Source organism: Haliotis rubra, unplaced genomic scaffold, assembly GCF_003918875.1.
Source record: "Haliotis rubra isolate DU_JTF1 unplaced genomic scaffold, ASM391887v1 Scf146, whole genome shotgun sequence".
Classification (NCBI taxonomy): Eukaryota; Metazoa; Mollusca; class Gastropoda; order Lepetellida; family Haliotidae; genus Haliotis; species Haliotis rubra.
Window position 1 is genome coordinate 792,540 of NW_025765403.1, and position 16,185 is coordinate 808,724.

Consider the following 16,185-nt stretch of genomic DNA (forward strand, 5'->3'; position numbering starts at 1 on the left):
GGCTACCCCATCGCCCCAAACAGGGACTGCGGACCTTGAAAATGATCCTGTAGTCCTAATTTCATCTTCCGTAAAAATAACACAGGGAAATCAGTGGAATAACGTACCGGGGTCACCAGGATACGCAGAAGTCAGGGAACAATGAAGTATATGATCACACAAAAAGTAATTTAAATAACCATAAAACTTAACGGTTCCAGTTTTCTTAGTATTTATAGTAGAGTATTTAATAGAATGCCTCTCATATGTACAAGGGAAATGAATGGTTTATTCAGAGAAATGTATTATATTAGTAAAACACATATATGTTCTACTGACGTGGATATAGTAAGTTCGAATCCCCGATTTGATCGTACTTTTTCCACCTGGTCTCACAGTTGTCTGTACGTAACATTCTCGTTCTCATGGAGTCCAGCAAATTAGTAGCACTCATGGTCACTTTGAGTTTCTCCCCAATAATCACCAACATACCGTTTTGGAACCTTTCAGAAAATTCCCAGAACTGACTAACCCGTATCAATGAAATGGACCACATTTTGAGGCAAGATACAAAATAAGCGCAAGTTGGCAGCTGTGTTTAGGAGTTTACAAGGACACTCGAACTGCAAGTTAAAGCAATGCAAGCAGGCAGCTTGTGTAAAAATTTACCGTTAAACATCACAGACTTTTTTGATAGTTTTTCCTACGGCATCTTGGATCACCCTTTGTCGGTGCCTAATTTCAGCCAATCACGTTGGGTCTACTCCAGATAGAAACAATTCATCTCGGTAGAGTCCATCAAACTGTATAATATATGAACTTTTTGTACCAGTGAAGGACAGATAATTATCCATGTGATATAACACATGGACGGATAACTGGGTTTCCCCATCACCGAGAGGCATATCTCCGTGAAAATACTGTCACCGATATATCCCGAGAGCGTTTTTAGTCTACCGTTGTGAGCGTTTGGACAAAACACTGTCTTCGTAACGGAGCCACCTGACGTTGATGCGTCCTGACCCAATCAAGCTGGTGTTGTTTTTGAAACATCGCTTGAAAGGAGATTTGCGTAAATTTGAATGTAAGGCTCATAAAAGAACTCGCATGGGAAAAAGGAGACGCCATAGATCTACGTCATCTGAAAATGGTGGAGTGTACAAAGTGGACTTGAGGACACTTGGAATAGGGTTACAGTGATATCACGACGAATCTATAAATCACTGGGATGCATATTCAATAGGACTCGCACGGATGGTAGACGTACTTCAGTGAAACCAACGATCGCTGCGATGTTGTTATCAAACCAATTGTCACAATAGACGATATAATCCGGCTTCTGCATCAATATCTAAGGAAACAAAAGAACTACTGAATTGTCAACTTTAAACTAGAGAAAACCTCAAATGATGCAGAGCGTAGACGATCCCGTTAATGAAACCCATGGGTATGACGCTGTCAATGGAGAGCAAATCGGACGATCAGCAGATCCTAGCAAAACAAAGGGAAGTAACAAAATACCACCACAATCCCCCCTCACCATAAATGGTAAATCAATATGATATATAGGTTCAGGGCTCTTTTTCAAACAAATAGGTTCATATTCTTTACACGTATGTTAAATTAGTCTATATTTGACGTCAAAGAATTTCTGTAAACATCGTAATAATTAAAAACAACTATGATTTTTATGGCTATTCCTTTCAAATATCAAGGGTTAATTAATCAAAGAAATTGTTTACAATATTACAAATAGTATCTGGTTCTATGATGTGCAGGAAAATCAAATAAAATCTCCACGAAATGCAATTATATTTAGCAAACAAAACTGAATTCAGCTGATTGAAAGGAAAGATGAAAGGCGTCTCGTTTATAAACATTACGAGCTGCGGCCATTGTGCTTCGACGACTCGGTCAACTCGAGAAGAAACGTGGGTCGCCATTGTCATGTGTTTGGTGTTGCCATTTGTTTTCAAAGACACTCGGAGGATTTAGAAGAGGCTGCCTTGTCGGGAAGCCTCATACATTCTTGATAACTATTTATCGGCTCATCAGAATTCATTGAATTTCCATTCGGCAATAGCCATAAAACACAGCCAAAGACTTCACATCGATGAGCGATTTGGGTGTCTTTGCAAAACAATGCGTGTTATTTCCATGTCAGAATGATGAACGAGAACAGGAAAAGAACAAATAATATCAATTAATATGCGAAAATACAAAAACACCAATGATGGATATGTGATATTTATTTTAAATATTTCAAAGTCCTCTAATTCTAACGTATTCCTTTCAAAATTCATTTATTACGTCAGATCTACACAGAATTGTGAATGAATCATCGGTATTGTGGTTTCTGGGTCAATCATAGCGAAATATCATCCTGGGTAGAGATGCTTATGTACAGTAACATATAGCTTGGTTTATTATAGTTGCATATTTTCGAGAAGATATCATCGACTGGTAAGACCTCTGGCGCCAGTACAATGTCTCCCAGAGGGGAGGATTCAATATCGAAGGTTGTAGTACAACAGGGCTGGGGGCGATGGGGGAACCACGTCATTCATCCGTGACGTTTGCTCTGCTTTCAATCACGTCCCACCCATAGTTCAAATTGATTTAAAGTTCTGTGAGCCTCGAAACACGGGTTTCAATCGGAACCTACCAAAGCAAGATTCCAAATCGGACAGAGAAATCCGCAACGTTAAGGATTCCAGACGGAATCATCTCAATGGATTACCGGAGCCGGCAAGAGGGCTACATGGAATACGAGCAAATTCAATTACATGAAGGGAAGGCCTCTCTGGTTCTGCTTGTGGAATTCGTGACCAAACATACCATAAACCACTGACGGTGAACGTGAGAGAGAGGTCACCTCATCCCATTTCCTTGTGAAGGATGTAGCTTCCCTAAACAATCTGGATACTATCATAAACTGAAGTCTTTTTTTCTCCCGTTACAACGCAACGTGAAAGCGACATGGACTCAAAAAACTTAAGGCTGAAAATTATTTCTTTTCAATCGTTAACTCTTTTTTTAAAAATTCTCCCGGAGATGACTGCGTTTAAGTTGGCTTGCAAATTTCTGGGATATTGATTGGTCTATCTGTCGGAATGACCTGGCGTGATCTTCCTTGAAGTTCCTCACCAACATGTGAATACGCCAGACGCTGAGTCGGACAATAGGCACGGCGAGTTATAAGGTTATACGATCAAACAATTCTCTACTTTCGCATACTGCCATTATTTGTCTTACGTAGGTGTAGTTTACATTGTGTTGATCGTACATTATTGCAATGGAATGATATGGACATGTCAAACGTGGTGTTCAAAATATGTCAATACAGATGGCATTCTAACTGTTGAATACGGTCTGTTTTAACTACTCCGATTCTAACTAGAAAACATCTTCTGCATGTAAGATTACAAAGCCATATATATACACACGTCTACGTATATCGCTCAAAATATGTCAATACAGATGGCATCTTCTGCATGTAAGATTACAAAGCCATATATATAAATATATCTACGTATATCGCTCACGGATGAACTTTCTTTTATCAAAGCATCTACACATGCATGACCCATTGGCTGACAACATGCTCGCTGCTAAGATGGGTTTGTGTGACCCTCTGATGAAGTGATATCATAGCTTGGTATTGTGGTGTGGAGAGAAGCGGGATGTAATGCAGGTTTAAGAACGTAGACAGGTAATAAGTATAAAAGCTACTTATGGATTTACATTTGTATAATTTTAAGGAGTGACTTGTCTAGTTACTCGACTAGTTTTGTTAATTCAAAAAACTAGCTAGTTGGTTGGTTGATTTGTTGTTTAAAGCAGCACTGATCAATATTCCAGCTATATGGCGACAATCTGTATATAATCGAATCTGGTCCAGACAATCCAGTGGTCAACATCATGACCATCGATATACGCAACTGGTATACGATGTTTCGTGTCAACCAAGTCAGCGTGTCTGACCACCCGATACCGTTAGTCGCCTTTTACGACAAGAATGGATTGCTGATGACCAATTCTAACCCGGATCTTCACGGGTCAATAACATTAGGTAGACCTGATTAGACTGTTACATATATTTTCTACGGTTCCAATCTCCCGCCCCACGCCCCGAATATTCTTGAAATAACAAAACGTTTTCCCAGGTAAATTACTCCGCAATCGCGGACAATCATACCATCATGTGATCAAATATACTGTTACCTTTTCACACTCATAACAAAGCCATGTCAGCATGATCTTTCCTTATCTATATTTATTATTCAAAGACTGTTATCAAGTAGTACAAGTTTTAAAATTTCATGAGATAAATTACGCAAATAGTAAACATGTGTCTTCTTGTCGGCCCTTCTCCTTCGTTGCTCGTTGACTTTGGAGATAAGGATTACACCGAGATATCATTACCGTGGGACATCGACAAGAGCAGTCACAAGGTAACCGTACTTCGAGACAAACGGAGAAACGATATAGTACAGTCGAAGCGATAAGGCCATGTCTAAGTCATGGAAGTTCCGCGTTCAAATGAAATATCGTATTTATTTTTGGGGATAGAAAATACTTGTATTTACGCTACATGAAACTTTAAGCTTCGTGACTGACACCCGAAGTTCATTTCGTGACATCTACATGTGAAGTGAAAGGCAAGTTAATTGGCTGTTAAAAAAATATACAACAGTCTTTGATTTCATTTAAACGGCGATATAAATCAAGAACGTGGCGTTAATGTTGTTGACAGATGTGTAAATTGCAATCAATAGCAGGTGTTACAGTTACCTTGGCCATATACACTGGCTACAAAATGATGTTAATTGCTTCTGACGTGGAAGTTCCAGTCGGAAATGACTGTGCCTATGTGACAAACAATAATTGATTCCTCCTGTCCCCAAGGCATGTTGTAGATGGAAGTTGACTAAGAATGAACAATTATTGATTAAGGCGAACATAACCGGACTACAAAATGCGACGTTTCTCAGATTACGCAACTGTTTCCGAGCTTTATGTTGTCTGGGAAAAAGATAGCTTGTGAGTTAGGGAGATGGAGTGAGGAGCCGACACTTTGTGGTGAGTGGGCGAGTGGTGGTGGCAAGCTGATGAAGTAAGACGGTGAGTGAGTGAGTGAGTGAGTGCGTGGTGAGTGAGTAGGAGTGAGGAGGCGACAGTTTGTGTTGTGAGTGGGCGAGTGATGATGGCAAGCTGATAAAGTAAGACGGTGAGTGAGTGAGTGAGAGTTGGAGTGAGGAACCGACAGTTTGTGGTGAGTGGGCGAGTGATGTCGGCAAGCTGATGAAGCAACACGGCGAGTGAGTGAGGGTCATAAAGTGAGAAGTGGAAGGGGTATAGGTGATTATGCGAGTTAATGGAGCTAGACGATGAATGAAGGATTGTTGGTTTGTTTGTTGATTTATATCGCAGCCAGTAAGAAGCCCTGTGTATCAGAGCGTCCGGTAAATATAAGGGTCTGGACCAGACACACCAAAATACCATCTGCATTTCAACAAAATGAATGGTGATGTCAACACTAGATGGAGTGAGTGAGGGGGCGAGCAAGCAGGATAGCGAATAAACAAGTGAGAGCCAATTTATCTCAGTACGTGGGCGAGTAGTAGTTTGAGCAACACAGTGCTTGAAATGGTCGCTAGCTGTTCTTCTACGTGAGAACAAATAATACTATAAGTAACTTAAAACTAAACTCACATCACTCACTCACATCAATCCATCACTCACCCACATAACCCTTTGCATAACCATCGAGGTATAATTCCTTGTTTTTCCAATCCAAAGACCACAAGAAGCTACAATAAATGTACGACTGCATCGAACTTCAACAAGAACACAGACCCATAAATTCCCATTGCCACCATCGGGGTTCCGGATAAACGGAAGATTTGCAGTCGACAACACATACATGTCATAAAGGAGCACCCTCGATCAAAGAATTACCTTCAACGTTAATGCTGTAATCAACATACGATGCCTTAGTAACGATGTATATCACAGAAGCACAATGCTTTCAGATCACGTCAAGGTTACGTGTTTTATGGACAACCGAGCTTAACGATACGTCATAAAACATAATGAACAAGACTCAATAGATCTGAACGCGTCTGTTTCTCGTGGGATGTCATCAGGCCAGAACTAGACTTTATTTCAAGGAACAGACAGCAACATGTCTACAGCGCTCGTTTCCATCCTCGTTTGAAGTCTCGTCACAGGCAGTAGTAGCCGGCCATGCTTCTTGTATCTCTCGGGCTATCAACACTATAACCTTTTTAGCCTGTCCACTGACAGATGAACGGGAAGAGGACCAGACAGACAGATCAGAAGACATGGAGACAAAAACACAATGGGCGATAATGTTGAAAGTACAGGATGGAGAAACCTGATGGACAGCCGGTAACATCCGAGGTCTGAGCATGTATCGTGTTTAAGGCTTCTGCATCACTCGCTGGGAAAAAGTCAATAATGAGTTTGCGAATGTAAGTTTTTTTAACCCTTTTCTCCTTGGTCAGCAACATTTGAGCTGAATCGCGTCGGCATGAAGATAAACGAATCTGCGCCAGCCAAACGTTTGGTTGACAGTCTGAGTAGCTATCGTTGTCTTTGGAGTACTGTGATACACAGTTGGTTAAGTGACATGTCTTACTTCCCGATCTCCATTTTGGTCTGGCTCAGTTTAGCTGACTTATCTTGTGTTACGCTTCGAATAGCTCGTAATTCATGCTCAGAGAAGTACCCACACGCTCGTATATGACAGTCACTGACCTCAGAGAAGGGCCCTCATGCCCGTGTGTGACAGTCACTGACCCCAGAGAAGGGCCCACATGCCCGTGTTCGACAGTCACTGACCTCAGAGAAGGGCCCACATGCCCGTGTGTGACAGTCACTGACCCCAGAGAAGGGCCCACATGCCCGTGTTCGACAGTCACTGACCTCAGAGAAGGGCCCACATGCCCGTGTGTGACAGTCACTGACCTCAGAGAAGGGCCCACATGCCCGTGTGTGACAGTCACTGACCCCAGAGAAGGGCCCAGGTAGACATGGGCTGAAGGTCCTTGTGGCGTATGTTGTGACCCACAATGGCGAATGTGTTCCAAGTAAGCATTCACTGACGTCAGAGGAGGATGTGAATGAAAGACTTTGAACACAAGATGGTCCAGATGCTAGCGGCTAGCTGTTCATACCTTTACAGACAAAGACTTCAGTTAATGACTTCATTGCTTATAGTCTGACAGTCACCCACTTCAGAGTAGGGCTTAAGTGTTCATAGTGTATCAATCCGTGCCCACAGAAGAAGAGCCAAGGTCTTTAGCTTAGTAACCATATCGTAGCGGTAGGACAATTCCGTTTGGTAGACACAGGCCAGTGGTTGTCACCTGAACAGTGTAACACATCACCTTTCTGGGAGAACACATACAATGGGGCTGCAAGATCCAATCGAGACAGGCTTTTTATGTCTGCCATCATTTCCACATTCTTATCGTGTGAGATTCTCAGATTCTTCAGAATTCAAATAGTAACCAGAAGTTGGTTTTAATGCGTCAATGAAGTGACACTGAACCCAAAATACATTTACATACAGGCTAAGTTTCTGCTAAACGGTGACGCTTTAACGTTTATTCGATGTTTAATGGGGTCGGTTGATGTTTTATGCAATGGGCTGTAATACTTTCTTCGCGGCCTACATAAAACCATCGATTGGAAGTTGGAATCAGACAAACGAGTTGTCGATAGCGTGAGTAAACGACCAAAGTCATAGGGTAAGCATCTTTTGGAACAGGTCACAACACGGGTCAGACGTATTGATCATCAACTGTCCAAGTATCAGTAGCCATAAAGATCAAACGACCTCATTGGAGTCGGCTTTTTATTTTTATTGTTAGGTTTTACAGATAAGAATAGCATGAGACATCGGGTGGTTCTGGCACAGTCAGGCTTTCACTATTATTATTATCACGATAATTATAATTTACCGATTTAAATATATGAACGACGAAAAGAGTGTTCGGGTGAAGATTCTAGCAACCCAAACTTCTAATATATGGGGAGGTGGTGTAGCCTAAAGGTCAAAGTGTCAGCTCGACACGCCGGGTTCGATTCCCCACATGGGTACAATATTTGTGAAGCCCATTTCTGGTGTTCATCGCCGTGATATTGCTGGAATATTGTTAAAAGCGGCTTAAAACCCAACTCACTCACTACTAATTAATATTATTTCATATCATACTACACATTTTATGATTATTATTGTATGCAAACTGAATATATTGAGAGAGGCTACGGGTGATCCTGAGACAGGCTTGTTAACCTCATCAGCAGGTCCGGGTCATTGCCCTTTTTACACACAGCCCAGAATAGGACTTCCCGGTAACGCCGCCTAGTCGAACCAAACAAGAACAAACCGTACACCAGGGGAAGACTCTCCAATACTGTAGCCGTGGGCTACCTGTCTTGGATCTAAGGCATCGAGATAGCAGGGAGTCGGGCAGTTTGGTTCTTTACCATACTTCTTATTCATATATACAATAAGATATTCCTCCGTGTCAGGTTCGAGCTACATCACAAGGGTTCTGGACAAGAAGCCAAACAGTCTGATATCCAACGCTTCACTATGAACGATCAGGTTCATTCAGTCGAGGGTTCAATATTGGCCTAAGCTGGAATCTACAACATAATCGCATCTAAATCCAATAAAAATAGTGTCAGGAAAACTAATGGACAATGTGTGTGTTCATTATTGAAAATATGCGCATTAGTCTCATATAATATTATTACAGGCTGTCAAGGCTGGCCTTATTGTTTTTGGACGGCAACTCGAAATCTCCAAGGGGCATGGAAAGGCGGATGCACGATACCAAACCTTGTAAACTGGTCTTCATAGATCCCTCGACGCACCTCGCAATATCGCCACTAGACGCATTACTGAATAACATTGATTGAATTGAGGTAATAGCGGATCTGATCAAACTAATCGACGCGGTCTTTGATAAACCCTTTCTCCGTAAGATGCTCAAATCTAGGCATTACGAGTACAAAGGCCGTAGTAACCTGAATGTAAAGCAATGTTGATTTAGCCGACTGTTGTTTCAATTACCACGTCGGTTTCAGAGATCCGAGTTGCAACAGTAACCGACTCTTCCGTTGAAAGACTATTGTGCATAATTGATTCAAACTGCTGCAGATCTTCTACCTGGATTCCAGACGGTGTTTATTGTGCCACTTACAAGTGACTTCAAACCACTGTGTCAGTGAACCTTCAAACGCCAGAAACTGCAAATCAAATATGGAGATCGGAATCGTGTGAGGTAGAGACTGGATTGGCACTCGTCCTGTGGTGTCTGCGATGGTGCCTAGAGCGACTACAAACATCCCCATGGGCTTGGTAGTGCAAAATAGGGGGATTACTGGTCGGGCTAACTATATCACTTTGTCTCCAAGACAATGAAATCAAATCCAATAGCGCTGATCGAAAGCCATGGCCAAGCGCGCTGGCTTCATGCAGAACACTGTAACACTGTTTGCTTAATTCTATCTCGGCTATTCACCAGGCAGTGTTCTACTTTCCAGAAGCGTGTGTCAGTTTGGTACCCTAGAGGGGCGGTCGACCTCGGAAAGATGTAATTCTATCGAATGTATATTAGATGGAGAATAATAAGGAACACCGCCTAAGGCGGCAAGGTTTAAAGCCTAGACATGATGATGCCATTTCTAGAACACTGTGCAGTCTCCACTCACGGGGAAAATTGGCCTTGAAATCATAAAATGACGTTAATATCTGTTTTCAGTTTATTCCCAAAATAGCAATGTAAACAAAATTTGTATGCTTTCAAGATACGTTTCTATGCATTTGCGATTTGGATCAAATTAAAGGTAGGATATGCGTGTCAGAATAAAAACGCGATCATAAGAATTAATTCTACCCTTGTCGACAGGAGCGAAAACTGCCTATTTTTAGTAAGTAGCTGTATACAGCCTTGTCAAAATATAGCTCTCTTCCTTAGACCTTGGTTATCGTATAATGAACCTTTACAACTTTTCCCAGAATTCTTGCGAGTAGCCAGTTCTTTCTGTAACAAGCCACTTTCAAATTCCAGATGTTTGTTATGAGTGAAAACAATCACAGCTTCCTGCTCTACCCTTGACCTCAGCGAAAGCTCGGGCAGATATCGTGCCTCTCGTGAAGCACGTGCCCGCATGGTAATCATGCTACTTCAGGCCGCACGTGTTTTCTGTTCTTGTTTCGAGCGACAAGCGTGATCTGGCTTATAATTCCCGGTGTACTTATCGCGACCTCGTAATCATGTATCTGTCAAGAGCCTCGCAGAAAAGAAACCGGAGAGATTACTCGTGAAACTGAACACGTGAAGTTTCCATTTTGTTACCGCGTGTACGATAAGTACTTTTGTTGCGTGTTTTCAACGTTGGCGCTGATTACATCACACGTATTTGATGTTAAACCGATGTTCGTTGAAGCATACATCACGTTGATCGTGTAACAGGTCTTTAGGAAACTCGCTGTGGTATGACCGTCGTTCGGGATGAGTTTGGGAAGTGGACTAGCCTCGTGGTTCAAGCGTTCGCTCGCTACATCGAAGACCCGGGTTCGATTCCCCACATGGGTACATTGAGGGAAGCCCATTTCTGGTTTCCTAGCCGTGATATTTCTGGACTATTTTGAAAGTTATTCTTGGTGAAGAGGAGTTTTAAAGTGAGAGCTGGAATGAGTCTATTCAGGTTAAGCAATCACTGAAGTATGTAAATACCCCGGATAAGGCAGATGTGTGGGTGATATCATGAATGAAAGGCTGTGATACACACCAACCCGATCACACTCAGATGTAAGTGGTTGGATGCTGTTTAATACCTGCGCTTCACCAAACGAACAAGCATCTATATCTCCAAAAATACAACACACTTGAATTAATACTTTTGAAGATGAACAGATTCGGGTCCAGAATCCGAAAACTGTCATTTCGCCCAAAATATAACAGAAGGGCTAACAGATTAACACATGTTCTCATGTAAAAAGAGATGTGATTTCGACAATGGATGTACAAATGTTATATTACATCTCTAAGCTGAAGTATCTCCCAGACACGTACAGCGCTAGACATATCTCACGGGGAACGTTCATTAAAAGCTCCGCCTTGGAAGCATACGTCCATCTGGAACTGACAGAAGAATCTAATCAACAGACAATGTCAGGAAAATGTGCGTCTCAGAATGTCCACGCTCTGTTCCACAACAGAAGCATCATCATGGAACTATTCCGATATTCCAAATGCATGACTGACACAGAAATGCATTATGAAAATGACTATCAGACAGTTTGAACGATTACAATGCATTGTGGTTGCCGTCGGCGCGACATGCATATATCATCCGTGTCAAGCGCCCTGAGATTTTGCACTGTGTATCCGACCTTTTTTAATTTTTTTTTTATTCGCTGGCAAATCTGACAATTTACCAAAGCAATCTGCATCTTCATACTTGGAATGAACCTGTAGTGCCAGCACGGGCGTGAATGTCCTCATCAATCAAGCATTCGCGACAATAACTGAAACAAAGTTCATCTCATCTGCGACATCAACGACACTCGCAGAATCCAAGCAATACCCCAACCAAAGTTCGCCTTAATTCCCGCTACCAAAGACCGAGGTTGTCAATTCTAGCACAGCCGAGATTAGATACCCCGACCAACACGGAAAACAAGTTGTGATTAGTGTGTTCTCGCAACACCACAGCAGAAGCAGAAAGCAATTGAAGACTTTCTAATCATAACAACAGTGCAAAAGCAAATAGGTGAAGATGGCCCCGTTCCAGAGGTCCTCTGTGGGATTTCCCTCGTTCTGTGTAGCAATCGATTCCCCATATCGCCCCATATCTTATTGAGCCGATGCCAAGTGTATGGTTTAGCTGTTGCGAGGAGAGCTATCGACCAACCTAGGATCGTAACTAAATACTTTATCAATACTCAAAGTGGGGATGTCTTTGTCAGTTTACACTTACCGGGATTATAAAGTTTGTAACGGTATATGTGGAGTTCGACCAGGGTGCACGTCGAGGGCTATATGTGGAGTTATTGATTTGTTTTCTACTAATTTTCAGAAGTTTGGTTAAGCTTTCAAACCATCTCCGTCTCCTTCTAATGGTGAAATTAGTTTTGCAAGCCTTTTTAGTCTTGTAATAGAACGGTTGAATACAAGGGCTCGGAGGTTAGAGAGGGAAAACAAACTGATTTGAATTTTATAGGAAAATCTATCTATTAGTGAAAAGCTGTTAGAGAATATGATCAATATGATTAATATGTTGCGATCGTGAAAAAGTCCAAGGTCGTGTACATTAGGAGATCACCCTGGTGACGATAATTCCAGGAGATATTCTGAGAGGATTGGTTTTCACTTTTGATGATCTTTGTATGTATATAGCGGACGTCTGAGATATTTCTTTTAAGAGACTTTTCAAGGAGAGTGACTTACATGTACGTTCCTTTCAAACATGATCTTCTTCAAAGTTAATCGCTGTATAGATCTCTCATATAAATGAGATCCCGGCTGGAAATAATCAAATTAATTCAATTTAGCAAGCACTAGGAATATGGATCCAGATAAAACACGGACCATGGTAAGAATTATAATCACACAATGTTATCATACTTATATGAATGGGACACGACTGCCATGACCTTACAGCTATCATGTCAATTAATACTATCAAATCTTTAAGGGAAACACTCGACTGAAATGTGAGTCGGACGGATCAAATGTGACAAGCCGACCACGTTACATGGTACACTAACCGCACGGGCCGAAGCTCCTTCGATTAATCATTTGTCGATATTAGATCATTAAAAGGAGGGAGTCATTTATAGAAGTTTTAACGCTGGATATAATAATATACTCATGGAAACGAATAAAGGGAACATATAAAAGTACAAGTGTTCCTTTATTCTTTCATTATTATTTTATTCTTTGTACTTTCATATGTTCCTTTACAATGCCGTCCGGTGATTCCGCGCACCTAAGCACATCGATCGCAACACGGCAACTAACGTCTCTTATTTTTTTGTGGTATACGTGACTAAACATGCTGGTATGCATCATATTTACCTAGAAATATAAGCCTTATTGACGACTATGAGATTCTAACGTTGCATTATGTCATACGGTTGACCTAACCGGCGCTCTGACGACATCGCTTGCTGTCCGGTAAATCTGCGCAGCAACTGATGCGCATAACATCCGGCTGGAGATCCGAAGTATGGAAGCGGATTAGGGCAATATTATGTTCAATAATCACTTCATCAATGTAACTGTTTCATATTTAATCCAATTATGAATAATGAAGAAAAAGGTTTAAAAGTCTGAAGAAAACGAATTTTCATAAAACTGTCAATTTATCCGTCAATTACTGTTATTTATTTACCTTTAGTGATTAAAAGCCAGTCCCTTGTAGAAAAGGCCCGATTTCAAGCGTAAATGTGGTAGCAGACGATGTTTACCTCGATACGGAAGTACGCTATTGCAGCTGCGCAGAATTACCGGATGCGCTGAACTACCAGACTCGCCTGTATTCGTTTCTATGAGTATATATATCCTTCACACAAACCATGAACCGATCTCAATGATCCTTCATCTATAACCAGCTAGGTGAGATTATTCTACAACGCATTCCCCAGCTACATCGTGAGAAGGGACAAAACAAATGATCTACACAGTCACACAGATACACTTGTGCCAAAGGAAGTTCAACAGTGCATGCAAGTTCAACAACAGATGGCCGACGTCATGGCATATATACTCTTCATAAAAACTACGTGAACGTCATTTTCAATTTACGAATTGGGAGATATATCAATGTTGATGTGATAGTAATGAATGTTTTGAGAGTGCAACGCCACTTGCACTTCCTTATGACCATAGTTATTTGTACAGCAATCGCTCTTGAAAGATGATTGGTGTATGACGTGAAATTTGCATGTGTACGATTTTCATTTTCAGACAAAAAAAAACCCGACTGGAAACAAACACTAGCAACTGCGTGATGCAAGATGATTGCCAAAATGAAAGATCTACAGTGATTTATCGACCTTCATGGAAACCCTCAAAATGACACCCCATGCACGTGTATGGGGCTACTGCGTTGTGTACGTGCATACCGTGTGGTAATAAAGAGAAATGGTGGTGAGTTCATAAGAAGTCTGAAAAGTATGTTAACGCTTAGGGACCGTTTATAATTTATTGCTAAGTGGGGTGATGATGATTTGTATGGAGAAGCATGTACAATTTGAATGACACCACCCCCCACCCCCCCCCACACACACACATACACACACACACACACACACCTAACATTTATGTACAAAGTAAATGCCCCCTGCCCCACAAGGCATGTCATGTACAAACTCAATGACCCCTGTCCCCCTTCCCATAATTTTTAACCATATTTTCAAATATCCTTATGTACAAAATTGCTGCCCCACCCCCTAGTGCGTCTGTACGAAATTGACCACCCCTACCTCCCCATAGAAAAATGGGTGACCCCCCTTAAAATCTTTATGATCCCCTAGCTATTAATTGTGAACGGTGCCTTATACTTCGTATCCAATTTGAAAGTTCAGGTTCCCCTACTTTTAAAAGAGTATACGTAAGTGTGATTTTAAGAAATTACAATGCCCCTTCGAGAGGATGGTCTGTCAACGGATGCCAAGTGCAACACATTCATAACAGGGCTATAGTATTATGTATTGTGATGTGCTTGTAACTCTATCTGGTTAGGCAGTCTCCTACGCCGGTTTCTACATCTCTGGGACGTCTTTCAACAATTACCTGGCGACACTGGGACCCATCAGACGTGATTGGTTGGGGAAGGAAATAGGTAATTAGGGTAATGATACAGATGACGGGATGATTTGATGCTGATACTATTACTCCGTGGTAACCGTGCACCGAAGTAGAGAAGAGCAGTGTGTACTCTAGTGTCGGAATGCTGAGCATCTCTGTTGTATACAGCTTATCTGCTGAATAGGTTAAGGAAGTGTTGGATTTGTAATATCAATAATGTGCTTTTTTCATGACATTCAAGCCGTGGTTAATGCTTGAACGATATCTGTATGTATTTTGTATTATCAATGATGGTTTTTAATAGGGTAACATTCTCTTGTACGCCGTTCGTTCGTTTTACGACTTTTGCATAACGGCCCTAGTGACGACCCGTAGCAACGTGACGCAAGTCTTCGATGATGACGTTAGCTAATGACGTCATTAATTGCTTCTATATCTGGACCGGAAACTAACGTTTCTTCCACCTGTTATACAATGAACATGTGGGTTACACATGAACTTATCTACACCACAGCAAACCAGTTACTCGTTTATCCTTATAAATAATGAATATTACCTTGGTGAAATGTTGAGATACCAGATGCATCCAGAGTGAGTGTGTTAAGTTTTACGCCGCATTCAGCAATATACCAGCTATATGGCGGCTGTCTGTAAATAATCGAGTCTGGACCAGACAATCCAGTGATCAACAGCATGAGCATCGATCTACGCAATTGGAAACCGATGACATGTGTCAACCAAGTCAGCGAGCCTGACCGCCGTCCCAATACCGTTAGTCGCCTCTAACGACAAGCATGGGTGACTGAAGATCAATTCTATCAATTCGGATCTTCATGGGTCAGATGATCCAGAAGAAATACTTGGGACCACACACTGGTCATAAAAGATGACCAAAATGCAGATAATGTCTGTGAGTTGCTTCCGGCGTTCATCCAGTGCTCATGGACACGTCCACGCCACCATGTTTCTGCTGTTTCTCAAGTGAATTTGTATTATTTCTCCCAATGTTTTGTTTTTTATTTCACAATTTACTGATTCGGACAGATGTGGTCAATATTGGTCATCAAAATGTGCATATTTGTTATTTCCCTTTAGGAAGAACACTTGTGTCATGTTTGCCGACTAGCTGTGTGCGGGTTCGATCCCCGGCCGCGTCATACCAAAAGACGTTAAAATGTGGTACTTGTTGGTCCCTGCCTGGCGCCCGGCATTTATGGGTACAACAAGGACTGGTCGGCTCGGAGTCAGTATATTGTGTCTGAGTGGGGTATTCATGCTTCACTGCGGCATGGTATCTCAGTGGGCTAACACTATAAAAGCAGCTTAAGTCTGGGCTAGTACGAGC

General features: G+C 41.7%; 1 protein-coding gene across 1 annotated transcript in view; it reads right to left on the minus strand.

Annotated features, from left to right (window-relative positions):
* The window catches only part of LOC124269627 (neuroligin-4, X-linked-like), a 143,497-nt gene that overhangs the window by 112,743 nt on the left and 14,569 nt on the right, over positions 1-16,185 (minus strand).